The 15,162-nt window shown below is 44.9% G+C and overlaps 1 protein-coding gene across 3 annotated transcripts in view; it reads right to left on the bottom strand.

The window, feature by feature from the left end:
- Nucleotides 1–15,162, bottom strand: part of htr2cl1 (5-hydroxytryptamine (serotonin) receptor 2C, G protein-coupled-like 1) — a 143,314-nt gene that overhangs the window by 104,095 nt on the left and 24,057 nt on the right. For all 3 annotated transcript variants that reach the window (XM_069518655.1, XM_069518657.1, XM_069518656.1), the window contains exons 2-3: nt 13,817–13,903; nt 6,492–6,576 (exon numbers count right to left, since the gene is read on the bottom strand). The gene's annotated coding sequence lies outside the window, so the exon portion shown is untranslated. The remainder of the gene's footprint in view (nt 1–6,491; nt 6,577–13,816; nt 13,904–15,162) is intronic.

Genomic DNA, 15,162 nt, shown 5'->3' with positions numbered 1-15,162 from the left:
ATAATTTAAATTCATGCTCAGGCGTCTGGAGCCGCACACGACAGAGGAGACGGTTGATTGTGACGAAGCACATTTGCCACGAAACAGCAAATGAAAATGATGCAGAAGAATCCCGAGGTGAGCGTCTGCACAGCCCTCGTGTTTGTGTGGGCTGGAAAACAGCTGGAGAAGACGAGCGGAGGACAAGAGGAGAGGGGGGACAGACAGGAGAGAGGACACGTTCACACGCAGCTTTCTTTTCTCAGTTCTCGATTCATTCATCGTTTCTCTCCCTGAGATGAATCTTTGTTTACAGGCGGGCGCAGTGTGAGGTTCAGCACCGTCACCTCTCAGCATGAAGACACAGTAATCCTGCAGCAGCGTCGGTCTGGTTCCGCTCGTCGGTGACTAACACGAGATGTCCCGTGTGTGATTGAGTCGTCTGTGCCAAACCCGAGGGAGACGGTTCTCAGGTTTAAACTGAGCTTGTTTTGCGCGAAGAGAATTTTTAATTTGTGTGAAAAATAAAACATTTCTATGGATCCAACCGGGTCAGTCAATAATCAGTCGTTTTATTCTCACATGATTAGCTTTGTATTTATGTTAAATTCATGCATGACTCTATTTATCTGTGAGTCCACGAGCCAGCCAGCCTGAAAAGCGTGTTTTCCACTAAACTACCTTTGAATCCTCATTTTCCAGAAGCCTGATCTCCACTATTACTTCAGCTCCGGACTTTTCCCAAATCCAATTTCATCACGTTATGCAGATCCCGTGCGGATACGAGTTCTGTTCCTCCCCCTGAAGTTTCCAACATCTGATCATCGCAGAGAGAACGTTCCTCTCTTCTTTCGCAATCCCTCCATCCTTTATCCCTCGTTCCCTCCGCCTGACTTCACCTGATATAAGGATAAAGGTCGATCGTTTATCCTTCGCTCATACAAACAACCAATTATCTCATTATCTGACCCATTTTCTTTCTCCGGGAAAATGTTTTCTCCTTTTTTTCACCTCACTTCACCTCCTTCTTCTTCTTCTTCCGCTCATCTTTCTTACTCACGCACCCCGACGTCCCCCTTCATGACTTCAGGTGTCGAGATCAGCGGCACCATATGGCACACGGCTCTGAAACCGCAGCGTGAGCATCGGGCCTGTGAACACGCGGGATGTGGATGGATGTCGCATCACATTTGAGCTGACGTGGGATTTATCAGCAAGTCTGTGTGTCAGTGTGTGTCAGTGTGTGTGAGAGTGTGTGTGTGTGTGTGTGTGTGTGTGTGTGTGTGTGTGTGTGTCAGATAGGCCTAAACGATTGTCCTGTTCCCTGTCAGTCGATAGCGAAAGTAAAACTGGCAGCTCAAGAACACGTGTGTTTCTTTAAGACACACACACACACACACACACACACACACACAGATATATATAATCGAGTAATAACCATGAAATGAAAACTAAAGTTCACGTCTCTAAGTGCTCTACGTGAAGAGTCCGGCCTGGCTTTAATCTACCGAGGGATTTATCTACATTTAGTCATTCGGGCTAAATGTCAAATTAACATATTGCCCTTCATTACACGGAGCTCTGCCTCATTTCCTTACAGCATCAGTGTCGTCCCAACGGGCCGGGGGACGTTCCACGACCCACAATTGTCAGAGAAGTCGCTGCAGTTTTTTTTTTGTGAAATAAGTCATATTGATTGTTTTCGGTGAGGTTAAACCGTGATAGTGATTCCTGTCGTGATCTGTAGTGTTTGGACACGATCATTTTTTTTTTTTTTTACAAACTCTGCAGAATAGAATCTCTTTAAAAACTCTCTTTAAAGGACGACAGCGTTAAATGAACGTCGTCGTAATCAGGACTTCACACAACATATATAACATATTCAAGTTGTTCAGAACATTTTATTTTGACGCCTCTTCAGCAGAAAATGATGAGTGTAGCCCTGCTGCTCCAGTATCAACAACCTAACGTTATATTATATATATTATATTTGATATTATAATAATATGCGTCAGTTGCTGAGGCCAATTTTTCTATTACGCACATTTTGGTGATAAGACGTCGGAGTATTTCTTCAAACACCGAGAGACTTTCTGTCGCTTTATTTCTTCATCACAAAACCCGACTTGGATCCACTGGTTTTTAATGCTTTGGTTTTGCTCTGCTCTGCCTTCACTTCTCCATATCTCCCTCCTCCTCCTCCTCCTCCTCCTCTTCTCCCTTTCTCCCCTTCTTCCTTTGGGCATTTTTTTTTTTTTTCCATCTTTCGCTGCCACGTATTCGCCGTTTTTAGACACAGCACTGACGGCTCTGTTCTCAGCCCGAGCCATCGACTGCGGGCTGATTGGTTCGCGCGTGTCTTGACATCCTGAATATGTATTTACGTCCTTGTGTTTGTCAACACTTGGGAGTTGTCGGAGCGCATCACTGTCAAATCTCGTGCTTTTTCGTCTGCGTCTCGTCCCCGGCTCCTTCCTTCAAATGGCCTCTTGTCTTCCTGTGCACCATCGTATCTCTGTGCCCTTAATAGTCTCGCAGCGAACGTCTCACTGTCAAACGTGTTGACTCAGGATTCATAACCCTCCTGTTCTTGCATTTTAAGGCGTCATCCGCATTTTTGCAAACACTACTCGGAGACAGGGGCCTCATTCCACCGGGTTTGAGAAGAGAATCTTTCACGAAATCAAGTCATTGAAATCACATTGCACGCACACTCCCGAGAAAAAGGAAACACACTCATGACCAAAAGTCCCGTAATGGAGGCGAGCGCCTGGCGACTGATTTTACAATTTGAAGAGCATCTTATTTGAAGCCACCTCAGAAAAAGACGGAGCTGAAGGAATAAATTGGAATCAAATATTCTGTGCAATGTGGCCGATGTGTCGCTTTTTCCAAACCAGGGGAGGTTTTATTTGTTTTGCTCTCCCTCTATTATGTCTCCGTCCGTCTTATTATTAACAGAGATTAGTTTCCTAATTAAGTGTGTGTGTGTGTGTGTGTCTGTGTTGCCTTGCGGTCTGACATCAGTCTCATGCCCTTGCCCACAGTCTGCTGCTAATCATGACTCTTAATCAGTTTTTGGGGAACACACAAACACAAAGTGCTCTAACAACACACACACACACACACACACGTACATTCTAGTATTTCTATGTTAGCGAGGACCAAAATGTCCTCACGGCGTAAGGTTGATTCCCAAAATGGTCGCGGCTTGCATGAGAATGACTGGAATACCTGCACTGCAGCAGCTGACAGGTTGTTGAAAAGAGAGAATGAACACACACACACACTCACACTCACTCACACACACTCTTCCCCTCCCTCTATAACCTGGCTGCCATTCTGTTGTCTCAGGGGTGTCACCTTAACAGAGTGTGTGATGCACCGAGAGCTTCATTTAAATGTAGTGCTGTCACTCTCTCCCTCCTCACACACGTTCCCCTCTCTCTGTTTCTCTCCATCGCCAAACAGAAGTCAATAAACCGTAAAACAACCACGTACTGTCGTGATGATCGACTGTAGGACGGACGACATGACGGCAGCAGAGAGCAGCTGTCGTTCAACGAGAGTTAAGCCTGGAAGGCAGATTTTAACCAACTCAACTCTTGTCAGTCAGTAATAAATGGATTTCGTGAATTTGGCCGGAAATTAAGCAAACACCTCAGGACTCAGCCTAAATCTAATATTCTTCCATCTTCCCTCATCTCCTCCTCCTCCTCCTCTCTATCATCACTGAAGTCATTTTACACTAGAGCTACACCAGATGTTGTAATACACTGAGGGCTCCATTAAACTCATGGGGCAAACTAAACCGACACAGCCCCACTGTAATAGGCCACTGTACTGCGCTGAACAACTTCTCTCCCGCGTCATGCACCCCCCCCCCCACAACATGGCAATAAAGGAAATTGAATGGCTTTGAAGCTGCAATGTCGGGAATTTGAGTGATGACAAAAAAAAAATAATAATAAAAACGCATTTTCAGGCAAAAGGCTTATTGCTGTGCGGCCGTTTGGGAAACCGGTTTAATGCAGTTTGTTGTTTGCTGGAAAAACACTTTACACGTTAAACCTACTCGAAAGAAATGTTCTGAGACAGTGCGCGGCTAATTTTCACGTTGATATTCCCTCCGGGGTTGATTCCATCATTTCAACACTCGCGCAGCACAACCGTCATAACGGTGACGTGACATGCAGCAGCAGCAGCAGCAGCCACGCTGGTTCCAAGCCGTCAGGCCTGTGCCGTAAATCTTTAATCGCTGTTGTTGATCCAATAAAATCTGATGCAGCGGAATCATAAAAATTGTCAGTGTTACGCTGCCCCTTCACATTCACCGCACATACAGACCCACACAGCAGAGAACGCCGCCTTCAGACGGAGCGCTTGGTCGTTACGCGGGACACTGTGCACACGGTCTGTGTTTGGTATTCACGAGGTGTGAACTGTGAGAACACCACTGCCAGGCAACATGGAATAATAGTAATTGTTAATATTTTGCTATTGCAGAAGCTAAAGCTGCCCCCCCCCCCCCCCCCCCCCCCTCACCTCCAGGAGCACATTTATCACAGAGATGTTTGTAGACTTGTTTCCTGCAGCTCCAATCCATGTCGCACTAGATGCACCGCACACAAGCCAGAACAATGACGGAACGTAATGTCTGGCATGCACCTCGACGCTCAGAGGCTTCAGTTTCCTGCCTTATCTCACACACGGCCGTGACCTTGTCTGTTCCTTTTGTCTGCAGCCATCCATCTCTATCCGTTCCTCTTTGTCTGCCTCCACTTCTCTCATTCTGGTCTCCTGTGCATCCCGAACTTCTCCGCACGCCTCCTGAATCCTTCCACTCAGCCGAGCGCCTGTCAAGTAAAGTTTCCTTTGACTTCTCACCTGCAGCGGTCGCTCCTCTTACAAACCTTTGCTGACCCCAGAACACCCGTTAACTCTTCCCTCTTCAGTTCCTACACCCGCCTCCTCTTTCATTGGTCGGTGCACTAATCGACTATCATCTGAATGTACAGTGAATGTTTACGCTTTTGAAATGGGTAAATAATTGCTGTTTTTCGTCTACCACATCACAGTTAGAGCCGCTAAGTGCCAAACAGCTTTCCCATTTCAGCGGAATGGGACAGAAGCTCTCATCGTCTTTGCACAAACAACACGTCTCTGCATCTCTGGCGATCTGTATCAGTGAGCTAGTTGGCAGAGCGATGAGACGAGTCCGTCCCTGTTGGTTTTTCCCATTTTAATCTTTATTCACACTGTGACTTCAACATCCATCTCCACAAAGTGTCCTGAGAAGACGTTATTACTGGATTGTAGCTTAATGCGGAAACTGAAAAGAGTTCGATGTTTGTGGTTTATATTGTTTGCACATGGATCAGGAACATTTGAAGCTAATCAAACTATTTGCGTTGCAGTTTGAAACGTCAACAGATCTTTTTTAGTTTGGTCCATGTCCCATTTAATAACATGGAGGAGGCACAATACTGCAGACAGCCAACCAGGGGCGAGCCAGATGATTTGGTCTCTTCATATAGAGACTCTGCATTAAACGCTGGTTATATAACTTCAGGTTACAGGAGTTATTCTTGATTTCAGTGTCTAATACATTTCTCTCTGCAGATCTGCTGTTTAAACCAGAGATTAATAGATTCTGCAGACTCCATCACAATAATCAGATATTGTTCAAATTGAATGAGGACATTTGTCTGATTCCTGTATCTCTTCGATTTATCTTCAGTATTGTTTTCATTAAATCAAATCAGTGGTAAGATCCTCAGTCACAGGAGTATAATTTCAATGAGCTGAAGATTCGTAACAACGCTGGCTGTTGTTAACCCCTTGGAAACACGTTTTTACTCTCCGCAGAAATGGGTTTGCAATCAAACAAATTAGCCATTAATTAAAAAACGAGCAATCATTTAAAGTGGCACTGACTAATCGGACCGTTGTAAAGAAAGTGGAGTAACCCTTGTGAAGAAACAGCTCATGAAGACTGACTCTCACATTTAGATATTCGATTCCTTCTTCTTCTTCTCTGGACTCGGAGCGTGAGGAGTGTCTGTGTACATAATAGAGCTGGTCTCGGTCTAATAGTGTTAACATGGAGGTTATCAGAGTGCTGACTCCAGCCCCAGCTGCCTCCTCTCAGCCAAACTCCTTTTCAAAAATCGGGTTTAAGAATAATTACAGCCGAGCATGTGGACCTGCGTGTTCCAGTGTGTGTGTGTGTGTGTCCTCTGAGTGCTCTCCTCTCGAGACTGCATGGAGAGGGTGAATGTTTTGGATAATGTCGCACTCCAAGGCTCTGCTGGTAATTACCTTCCTGAAACTGGCTAAATAGGATCGTTGCTGACTGCAGTCTGTTTTTCTTGCCGCTTCGCTTAAAGGAGTGAAATGCTTGATGACAGAGGGACCGAAGGGGCATTGAGAAGTTAACCGCTTTAAGCCGACGTCTGTTTCTCGAATTTACTCCGTGTTTTTTTTTGTTGTTGCCAAAGCGTCTCACTCACCCCCTGGTGGCTGGCGAATGTATCGGCGGGACCTCGAACCCTTCGGCTCCTTCCCCACGACTGCAACTCTCTCGTGGCGTCATTTCTGGACAGAGGGAGGAAGTGCAGAGTCATCATCAGTCTATGGTCACGTCTCTAATCCTGCAACTGATGCGAGAAGCATTTTCACTGATGTGGTGCTGAAACTGTGTTTGTGGACATTCGAATGAAAACATTAGTTTGGATGCAGCCTAATTGCACCTTCTGTTCTAACCCAATGGATTTTAATTGCTGCACCCTGGCACGTTTTTCTCGTGTGTCTCTTTTCTCTAATCACATCAATATTCAGAGCTTGTGATGGTCATTTCAGTCACGCGGTCAACAAGCGTTCAACGACTCGCTCAAGCCTCCAGAAAATAACAGAGCGGCACACGGAGCTGGTGCTCAAATAGCCGAAACCTCTCAGGCCGTCGAGTCCAAATAAAGTCAAGAGTCGCCCGGGAAGGGAATTTGATGGCACCGATAAAACGGAACCACCGCCACTTTTCTATGAATATAAAACAAAGAGGAAGGCCTCTGTGCCAAGGATGGTTTTTTTTTTTTTTTTAGGGGCTCCTCTCGAATGTGAGATGCTGTTGTTCTCGTGGCAACCATCCCAGAGCTGAAATTATGGTCTGTTTGGCCATTTGGATGGTAGCTGTTGTCCAGGATTACGTACCAGCTGTTGGAAGCGTTTTAAAGCTCCACCAGCACAGCGTCAAGGTTGTAATTATGTATTGCCCTTTTTTCCCCCCGTCTGGCTCCAGTGAATGTGTGTATGACGTCTCTCCTTTTTCTTTTTTATCAGTTCTACATCTCCCAGACTCCAACGTCCATTTCCTCTGCCGCTCGCACCATCTCTCTGGGAGACACATAGATTTTACTTATCAGTGTTTGCCGTTTATGTGAGTGTTTGTCTGTGTGTGTTTGTCTGTGTGTGTCTGTCTGTGTGTGTTTGTCTGTGTGTTGCCCGCCTGATGTTGTCACCTGGCTCTGCAGTAATGGAATTAGCTGGAGTGACCGGACAGCTTTCGGAGAGAGGCAGAAGATATATTGCCCGCGGAGAGAAAGAAAGGATGTCAGCCAGCGACTTACTGGAAGTGCTTTGTTTTAGATTACATTTCACCAGTTCACGCAATCTGTAGATAATACACACACATCCTCACACGGTTCCAAAAATAGGCCTTTAATGGTTTTTTCCATGGAAAATCATTAGTATGCTGTTGGTATTTTTCCAACGTAGCCTCCTGCTACACCTACGAGAGGAGGAACATATTTCTCGGTTGCCATGCCGGCATAAAGATTTGTCAATTTTTAAGATGGAGGTTTCAGTTTTGACACAAAACTGGAGGAGGAAGGTTTTATATTTACAAAAACAACCTCATCCAGAGCAGTTTTTTATCGTTACAGAGAGCTCAGCATGAAAAAGATCAGGGAATGATGCAATGATGATATATCTGCTTCCATATTAGTGGAAAAGTAATTACATGTGTTTAATTCACCTTAAAACCTCGTTTAGAATCGTAAACATTCCTCACACGTTGATTATTTATGACTAATTAAACAAGGTTTCGACAAATTAAAAACTCCCAAACATTGGGACGGTACAAAGTGGAGAACGAGCCATGATTACGGTGAATACTTATATTTACCGCTTCTATAATTTCAAATATTGTTGATATGTTGATGCATTAAAACCACTCTTTAAAAAATACATAGGTGTAAAGTAGAACTACACTTTTCTGATGTACTTGTACCTCAAGCTGGTTAGCTTCGTTTAGCTTAGCACAAAGACAGCAAATGCATAAATGACTTTTTTTTTTAAATGAAATCAACTTTCTGTGTCTCGCTGTGAGTTTGATTCCTCCGTCTCACCGTTTATGTACCTGAAGATATGGAATATGTTCCGTGGAGCTCACGCTGCCACCTGACAATCACCATCCATCCTCGACTACAACCACATCGTTAGGTGCACGCGGCTGAATTAACAAATAACACTCGTTTCTCCTCTCAGGGTGATCGGTGTAATTGCCCCCTCGAAGGTAACTCTGTTATATTTAGAGCAGGGAGAGCAGCACTGGTGGGGGAGTGGAAACATGTAGGATGCAGAGAGAAGACAAGAGGGGAGCTATTTGTGTGGGATATCAGCACAAGAGGTTGCTCTTCTCTGTGTCATTTTGCTCTAACAGCAGAATTATACTGGATATTACCTGCTGGAAAAAGGTAGAAAAGCACCAGGCCTCTGCATGTCTGCAGAATGTATTTAACTCTGGCAGGTTGACTAAGAAGATATTCTGTTCCTGAGAAGCGGCTGCATTTAATGTTTGCATTCACGCACCAACAAATTTCAATCCTGCAGAGAGAGATTTCCTTTTTCCGCTGATTCTAAAAATGCGTGTGGATTGCAGCACCCGCGCGGTTTATGCTTTAGTTTAATTTGGGCTAAATAGTAGCATCCACAGACTTTCAAGGGAAAAGCTAAACTTAAAATAAAGGGCACATCTTTATCTCTATCTCGGGACGTGGTATTTTGAGTTAGAGTGGACCAAAGCCCAAAAGAACAATTAGGGATGTGAAGCTCATATATAGACAGAATCATATCAGTTGAGCAACTTCCTCGATAATGTTTTCGCATGCACGCGGAAGAAGGCCACTGATAGCGATCAACATGAAGACGACGACAACCGTTATGTTTCCTGCTCGGAAAATGCAGCGCCGGATTCACCGGCTGCTTCTGCCTCTAACCACTGAACGGATTTCCATCCAACGTGGCGGAGAGATGGATCACGTTCTGGCTTGGATCCTGATAAAGGGGGCGGATCAAGGAGTTATTCATTTCAAACACTGCAAGCTAAAGCGTTTTTTTTCGAGGGAATTATATTAATTGATCTTTTGTAATAAGGCATCTTGAGAAGACTGATATCTACGGGTGGTCACACATCGTCAGTTTAATGTTGTAAAAATATTGATCGCAGCCCGTTCGCAGTCTCGACCTCCCTCTGAGCAACTCGTTGGTGTTTTCGGTACCATGAGGCAAAGGACTGCTGTGCCACGAACAACCTGCCGTGACTGAATAAATGAGTCATTAGCGAAATCGAAGCAACAGCTCAGAGTTTTATGACATTGACTGAATGTGCAGCTGTCACTTCAGGGCCAGAGCATCATTCATTTGATGAGGACAGTCTCAGCAGGAGCACGGATCCTAACTTCATCTCCACCTTTTCACCTCAGGTAGCCCTCATCACGTCGCTGGGTTTTCAACGTGGAATTTGACTCATACCTGCGTCGACTTGCTCTCGAGTTCTCAGCTGTGCACCGAAGCTGCAAACACTCTGTTACACCTCATCCCTGCAGCCCGCAGCTCTGGGCAGTAACTGTTAGAGTCAGGTTCACTGAACCATCCACGACATGAGAGTGTGATTCACTGGACCAGCCGATGTTTTGCCACTGTTAATTTCTCCTTTTTTTCCTGAAGTGGCTACTGCAGCGTCGTGTTCATGCTCTGTGATCAAATCCTCTTTCTGGTCGGACACCCCCTGTTTGAATTCATGTCCCATCGTTCCGCAAAGTTCCGAGGAAAAGCGTCGAGTAGTTGTTGTGTAATCCTGCTGACAGACCAACCAGCGAACAGACAAACGGACAAGAGCTGAAACAAAAACGTTTGAACATCGCATCAAGAGAATAAAACTCTTTTCTTCACCTTTCGTTTTGGGAGAAACACAGGAGATCCGAAAAACAGTGGGACAGGAACAGTTGGTTAAAAAGTGAGAGGTATGAAAACAGGAACACATAATGACAAAGAAATTCTCCTGTGGGCAGTTTTTTTTTTTAACAAAACCCATCTCACAATAGTTATTACTGTAGAGGGACTCAGAACATTTGTGCCTGAGTGTGAATAAAACCATAATTTAAAAAGAGATTTAGTTTAATCGAAAATATTCCTTTGAAAAGGGACATTTTATCAGAAATGAAAGGGCGATGCACGTTTTATAACGGCCTTCTATAAACTACATAATATATTTGATTCCGACGGGTGCAGAGGAACAACACGAACCGGCGACTGGGTGAAGGAAACGCGGGGATTTAATTCACACGAGCTAACAAGACACAGGGGACACGAGTAAGGGACAGAGACACTGGGGTAGGAGACAAAATAAAAGAGCAAATACAAACGTAATGCAAACACAAGGAGGACAACACGGTGAAGGAGTCGAAACAGATAAATCGAAAGATCAACGCATTTATACCTACGAGCAATTTAGAGTCTCCAATTAACCGAAGCTGCATGAAGACCAGTGAATTTACAGACTGGAAGAGCATCTCTTGTGTGCCGTGTCCCGTCAGCCCAGTGGTAACATGGGAAAAAAAAACTAGGAAAACTATACTCGCACAGATGTGAACGACAACGGCAAGTGTGCCGAGGCCACTTTCCAATCATCGCGGTTTTTGAAAAAGCAGACACGCCTCATTTTCTCGTTTGATTACATTATGCAAAACTGAAATCTGAGAGGTTTCCCAAAATTCACCGTGGGAAATTAAAGATCCGCGTTTCCAGCAGAAGCAGCAGTTTAGTCGTCGTGTCTGCTGTCGAGCAACATCACGCATTGTTTTGTGTCTGTGATGAAACCTCTTCTTAGTTGTGCCACTATTTATATCTGTAATGACTCCAGCTGCTCCCCGGCTGAATCCCTCTCCATCGACTCTCTCCCTCCGTCTCACCCATTACCACATCTTTCCATCCGTTTGTCTTTTCCTGCTCACTTCATTTATTCTCCCATTGAATTCACCTTAATCACTCCTTCATCCTCATGACGTCTTTCTGTCCCGCTTCGCCCCGTCTTTGTTGCACGCCCTTCTCACCACCGGCTGCATGAATGTGAAGGCGGCAACGTTAGCTTTGTTTTGCCGACACTCAACAACTGCATCACGTGTCCCGAGTCAGGGGCCGCGTCCTCTGGAGGACGCAGAGGACCGTTGACGACAGAGGCCAAACCCAAATTAGACGGTCTGGTCTACGGAGGATTTTGTATTTGCGTCACTTTCGTCCTTACTATTGTTTCATAAGCACAACACAACTTTCAACGTCCTCGCATCTCTGTAGTTCACACCAGGAGGACGAGCGACGACGGAATCTTTCACCAGGAGAAACCAGCTGGTATCTGTCGGTGTCTCTGATCACGTCTTTGGAGAGTTTACACAAAGCGAACGGCGGCTGCAGATCGAGCACCGACTTTGGGCTTTTCTTTCCACATGTTGCGAGACTTGTGAATTGTGAACCAGGCTCACGTTAGCTTGTTAGATTCATCGGCAGTGTGTAATGAGTCCTGTGATAGGTCGGCCCAAAGTGAATCATCACGCGGAATCCATTTGTTGCTCTGGAATTGAAGGACGTCTAAAACAGGACAGGACTCGTCACTGTGACGCAGGCGGACCTCGAGAGAATAGATAACTTTTAGCTCTTAGTGAGTTGCTATAGTAACTCACATAGATGGATGACAGGCTAAAAGTTATACCAAGGATAAAAACAACTTTTGATGTCGGAGGGCTCAAGGTTTTTCGTCACAGAGGCTGGAGACATGATGCATGGGATGTGAGAGAGAGAGAGAGAGAGAGAGAGAGAGAGAGAGAGAGAGAGAGAGAGAGAGAGAGAGAGAGAGAGGCAGAAACACTAACTCGGGTGGATTGGATTGAAGTAAACTGTAATTTAGAAATACCCGTCAGTGCTTCTTCGTGGGTTCTCGCTCTCTGTTGTATAAAAGCTGTCATCAGCAGCTGCACGGGAATTCTTTTGGAAAAAAAATCCCAGAGTCAGCGGGGGGGTTAAAAAGAGACATTACTGAATATAAGATTGTAAAACTTCGAATATCTCTTGCACTCAAATAACAGTTTGAGCACAAGTGGCGTGGGCCATTTGCATTAACATGCATTTTTGATGCGGTCCAAACACGAGACGTTATTTGTGCGTTCCCTATCAGTCCAGAACACGAGCCCAGGAACAGAACACTTGTTACTGGGCCTGGAGGAACACGAGCATCTGGCATAGCTCTAGTTAAAATTGGATCAGCACCCTCGATCGCTGCAGGTGTCACATTCATTCCTCCTGCTGCTGCTGCTCTCCCTCCTCCCCCAGACTCAGAGCGGTGGCGCTCCAGCACAGTGGATGTTCCAGTTGTTCGAGTTCGGCACGGCGCTCATCCTCAGTCTCTCAATCCATCACCCGTATCATGTGCTCCGACGCGGCTGCAAATATGAGGCGCGGCAAGACGAGCACGTCGCACATTGATTTTTTCCACTGTCGAAAGAGTTGATTCTAAGGGTTGTGCAGTTTTTTTTTCTTTTCTCTCGAGGGCGTTTGTCTCTTGCCAGATTGTTTGGTTACCATATTAGTACAAATGTCGTGGTGGCGCTGCTTTATCTTGAAATTACCCATTTGCTCTAATACTCCGCCTCAGCTTCATCCCAGAGCCGTTCCCATTATCCCACCACATCATCACCTGCCTGGTTCGGAATCATCGTTTCTTCCGCCATCTGTCTGCACATCTCTGCCAGTCAGATCCCCGCCTCCAGCCCAGCACCGCTGCCAACCCCTGCCTCGGATCATTTACAAGTTTCTATAATAAACAGCATGAAAAACTTAGATTTTTGAGTCTTCAAAACGACTTCCAGTGTTTATTTTTGGACACAACGATCAATTTATTTTGAAAAGCAGCGTATTTGGGTTTGAATATTCTATCGATTGCTTAACAGACTTCTGAAACAGCCGACTCACTTATGAGGAGGAATAATTCTGAAGTTTTAAACAGGTTTAGAACAGACACTTATTTCTTCTCCACCCGTCCTCTCCGTCTCCTCTCGTCCTTCTCTTATCACCCCCGGTTTAATAAAGTAACTGCAGATGCATTAGACCCAATGGTTATGAATCATTTTTATGCAGCTGTGTAATGAATATGTCCCGATTAAATCAAATTAACCTTTTTCAGGCCTTTCAGTTTCCAGATGCTCCGGGTATCTAAGAAAGATTCATTCCTCCGCGGGCTCCCTCGGACTCTCGGGCTGAAGATGATGGAGGATCGTGTGTTTACCAACGTTTTAAGCTGATGAGTTTTACCGGCGCAGGAACATAGCTCATGCAGGCGAAGCATAAAGTATTTGGTTTCTGACATTTGTGGACGTTTAAATTATTATATTTGGCATCACAAGGACAGAGAGGAGGTCTGCAACATGTTTTCCACTCTGCTCCTCCTTCTCAATCGCTCCTTTTCCCTCCAGTTATCTTACATCCCCACATATTTTGTCATCTTACTTACCTCCGTGGTCTCTCTTCTCACTTCATCCTCCATCTCCAGTTGACACCATCCCTTCTCTCCGGTGTAAAAGGCTGACCTCCGTTGATCCTGCGATTCAGGAGACTAGACTTTAAAATTGTTTACGCTGTGAAAGATTTAGCGCTTAAATGCACTTTAGCACTAAAGGACCGTCTCACGGGAACGCGTCTCAAACTGACAGAGACAGGAGCAGAGGTGAAAGGAAACAGGAAAGTGAAGCAGAGGCAGACGAGGAAGAAGAGGGTGCATGTACTATCACAACATGGATACACACACGAAGCAGAGAGCTGCGATGAACATAGAAGAGTCGATTAATTCTAAGGTCGGGCAACGTGTCCAAGGACCCAATTAAATTCATTTTCTTTGTATGTGCACTGACGTCAGTTCTACAGTTCTTGGTTAAACGCACCGACTTGAGCTTCAAACTTTGATCGGCAGCTGGGACGCAGGCTCACGGTTCTGCAGATCGGCTCCTGCTCGTCCTCACACAGTCTGCAACACGTCTTTATTTGCTGTGACGTTTTTACTGCAGGTCACTTTTGCTGCTCAATAAGGCGACAGGCCGAGTAAACAGGCTGGTTTACAACAGGCTGGTTTATAAAAGGCTGATTTACAACAGGCTGATTTATAAAAGGCTGATTTACAACAGGCTCTGCACTGGTAAACAGACAAATTGTTTCTGAAAGATCAAGTCACAATTTTCCAATAATCTCTTTATCAAAAAAAATTAAAGCAGACTGAAAATACTTCCTCAAAAGCTCAGCTTCACATTTGCTTGTGTGATCCCACGGTGGGTGGACTGATGGACGGAGACTGTACTGGAAAAACTTTGGCTTCCAGCTCTTGGAAGGAATTCAAACAACACTTCATTAACATTGATTCATCCCACAAACACTCAGGCCTCCTTGCTGAGGGTAACATGGCAAAGATGCAGTTGGACGTGTCCAAAACACCGATTCTGATTAACTAGTTTGTGAGCACAAGTTATTTTAGCGCATAGAAATTAAAAAACATTTGGCAAATGAACATCTTCTGATTTGTGTTTTATAAACATATATAAATAAGAGAGAAAGGAAACAACTAAGGCTTCAGGATGAAAAACCACAAATTAACAAAGCAAACTCTGTTATCAGAGCTTTATAACCTCAGACAGGAGGTGGAGACTCAGCTTGTAAATTTTTTTTAATACCTTTATATTCCTGTGCCTCAGAGGTTTTAAATTTGGGTTGAGTGGCCCAGACATCACATCGCAGAGTTGAACTTGGTCAACTGCAGACTAACACAGTGGAAACCTGCTTTATAACCCAGTCTGTGTGTTTGTTTTGTGC

The sequence above is a fragment of the Paralichthys olivaceus genome, chromosome 22, assembly GCF_024713975.1.
Source record: "Paralichthys olivaceus isolate ysfri-2021 chromosome 22, ASM2471397v2, whole genome shotgun sequence".
NCBI classification, from domain to species: Eukaryota; Metazoa; Chordata; class Actinopteri; order Pleuronectiformes; family Paralichthyidae; genus Paralichthys; species Paralichthys olivaceus.
The sequence above is the reverse complement of the archived record's forward strand: the minus strand, read 5'-3'. Positions and strand labels throughout refer to the sequence as shown.